Genomic DNA, 3,291 nt, shown 5'->3' with positions numbered 1-3,291 from the left:
CATATTCTGCATTCCAAACTTAGTTTCATGTATGAATAGAGCAAAGATTTTTAAACCACTTTGGGGGTGTTTGATTCGCAACCAGAAAATGAATAGAAATAAAAATCGAAATGAATTAGAATCAGAATCAGAATGGCCAAATCCCCCAAAGCGTTTGGTTCGTAACTGGAATCAAAATCGAAATCGGAATCAGAATTGAAATTGAAATTGAAATGAAAAATTGAATCCATTGAGGAGAATAGAGATTGAGTGTCACGTCCCGAACCCAACACCCGGATCGGATACGTGATGGCCGCACACTCCTTAGAGCAAGCCCTAAAGAATATGCAAGGCCAAATTAAATCATTACAACCTTATCAACCATAATAATTTATTTCAACAATAATTCATAAAACCTTGCATAATTACAATTTAAATTTCTTCAATTCTCTGATCAGATACTATGATACTTTTATCTATCCTTCTGCTCACCCGTAAATCCAGGCCATAGCCAATCATAAGCATCCTGTAACTCTGAGAAGAAAAAAAAGATGAAGGGGTGTGAGCTTTACAGCCCAGTAAGAATTTCTATATCACACCAATATAATAATATAATCTGAAAATAAGGATAGGCAATAACACGTAAAAGTCGATGTTCACTGTCCAGAATACTGCAAACATTTATAGATTATCTGTTTTATCAAAAGAGATGCATCATCATATATTAAATAAGTGAAACAATTTTATTCAACGATTGTTTCATATCTTATCTTTCCATTTTCTTCTATTATCACAGCATCTTTAATCCTTTTTTTTTTCGCTTTAGCTTGAGCTTTGGCTTTGACTTTGGACTACCAGGATCATACGACGATCTTTTATTCGGATCGATTTCTATGATCTTCCTCGGATCGAAATATTCATGATCTTTCTCGGATCAAAGTGGCCATGATCTTTCTCGGATCAAATCATTCATGATCTTTCTCGGATCAGATACTTTATGATCTTTCTCGGATCATATTCTTCCACACATAAGCCTGTGGGGGCTGTCCCAGGCATAAGCTCCTGGCAAGTTATTCCACATGACAAGACCAGTCCAAACCATATTTCTCTTTCTTTTCATTTTCATGAAATTAAAATATTAGACTTCATTAATCAATTCAACTTTTGCAGTGTAATAAATATGTCATACACATATAATCATGCCATCAATCACTGATACATATGTATTGATATAACATACTCATGCTCAAAATCACATAAATAACAATGTCTCAGATATAACAAATTCATCGATCTCAAATCCAACGATGCAAAATCAAGGAGATAAAACCAATGGTAAAATAACATATATAATGATGATCATGTATAGGGATTCTTACCTTTACCGGTGACTGATCCAAACACAGAAATCAATGTTCTTCTTTGATTTATGAATTTCTCTAACAAGATATTCCATTCGATATCATATGCAGACAATCATCTCTTCATAACCCTGATCAATATAAAAATCATATATAGAGAAAATTATCGATAATCGATCCACAGATCGAGGATCTCTCTTCGGATTAACCAAAATTAGGACTTGTCTATGTATCAGGATCCTCCACTGATCCATAAGACTTCTAGAGAAAAAAATCCATGAAGAGAGAAAATTATAGAGAGAGAAAGTAGAGAGAGAAAGTGGAGAGAGAATCTTCGTATCCTTCAGATGAGGCAATCATGGTCGAGATCATCAGAAGTCCTATCAGGGTGACTCAATATGAATCAAGTGTTACAAATTTCAAATAGAATCAGACTGGGATCAGATCTACTGCACGAATTTCGGAGCAATCTCAATTCATCATATTTTTATTTCAAATATATCCTAGGGTCCATGATGCAATCAGAGAGGAAGAAAAGATCCTAGAGAGATAAAATTCGTAAAGAGAGAGAAAAGTCTAGAGAGAGAAAATATAGAGAGAGAAGGTAGAGAGAGGAGAGAGAAAAGAGAGAGAAAGAAGAGAGAAAGGAGAGAGAGGAAAATTCTCTCTCTTCTTCTTCTTCTTATTTTATTTTATTTTTATTTTTTTCTTTTTCCTTTTTCTTTTCTTTTTCTTTTTTTTTTCTTTTCTTTTCTTTTCTTTTCTTCTTCTTCTTCCTTTCTTCTTTTTTTTTTCTTTTCCCGCGGCCTCCCTTGGCTGAAACAGGGGAGGACCGTGAGGTCCCCCCCCTCGGTGGCTCGGGCTCCGACGGCTTGGCCGGAGATCCGACAACGACGGCCGACCATGCAAGCAGGCCGGCGACTAGGTTTGGCCGGCGAGCTTTCTCTCCCCCTTTTTTTTCTCGAAAAACAGGGGATCCGTCCCCTTTCTTCATGATTTTCGGCCATTGGCCGATCACCGACGGTCGAGAACTCTCGAGGAAGAGAGATAGAGGGATGGCGGTTGTAACACCCAGGCCCAGAATCAGCCACAGCCCACATAAAAAAAAAAAAAAAAAAAAGAGAAAACAGAGGAATCGGGAGGAAGAAGACTCCCGTTGAGAGTCTTCTTCCCACCGTGAAAAGGAGAGAGGAATCCGAGTAAAAACCGGATTCCTCCTCTATAAAACCCCCTTTCTCCTCCCTTTAGGTCTTTATCACGGGATTTTGAGAGATTTTTAAGAAATTGAGGGATTTTTTTTCAAGAGGATCCGCGGGTTCTTAGATGGAAAAGAAAAAAAGATTGCCGGAATTCTTCTCGGCTGCCGGAGCTCGAGATGAGCCCCTCCCCTTCTTCCTCTCCCTCTTCCCTTTCTCCTCTGGCCCAAAGCCTCGCCGCCGGCCACCGTCTTCGCCAGAAAATCCATGAACAAGAAATCCCCTATTTTCCGATCTCTTTTTGATTCTCGCCGGCCGAACCTTGCCACCGGCCGTTCATTGCCCATCGCCGTCGTTGTCGGATCTCCGGTCAAGCCGCCGGAGCCCGAGCCACCGCGAGGGGGGACCTCACGGTCCTCCCCTGTTTCAGCCAAGGGAGGCCGCGGGAAGAAAAGAAGAAGGAAGAAAGAAGAAGAAGAAGAAAAGAAAAGAAAAAGGAAAAAGAAAAAGGAAAAAGAAAAAGAAAAAGAAAAAGGAAAAAGAAAAGAAAAAAAAAGGAAAAAGAGAAAGAGAAAAATAAAAATAAAAATAAAATAAAATAAAATAAAAAGAAGAAGAAGGAGAGAATTTTTCTCTCTCTCCTTTCTCTCTTCTTTCTCTCTCTTTTCTCTCTCTACCTTCTCTCTCAAGTTTCTCTCTCTAGATTCTCTCTCTATTTTCTCTCTCTAGATCTTTCTCTCTTTTTGTAAATTTTA

Source organism: Elaeis guineensis, chromosome 3 (assembly GCF_000442705.2).
Source record: "Elaeis guineensis isolate ETL-2024a chromosome 3, EG11, whole genome shotgun sequence".
In the NCBI taxonomy this organism is placed as follows: Eukaryota; Viridiplantae; Streptophyta; class Magnoliopsida; order Arecales; family Arecaceae; genus Elaeis; species Elaeis guineensis.
Note: the sequence above shows the minus strand (reverse complement) of the source record.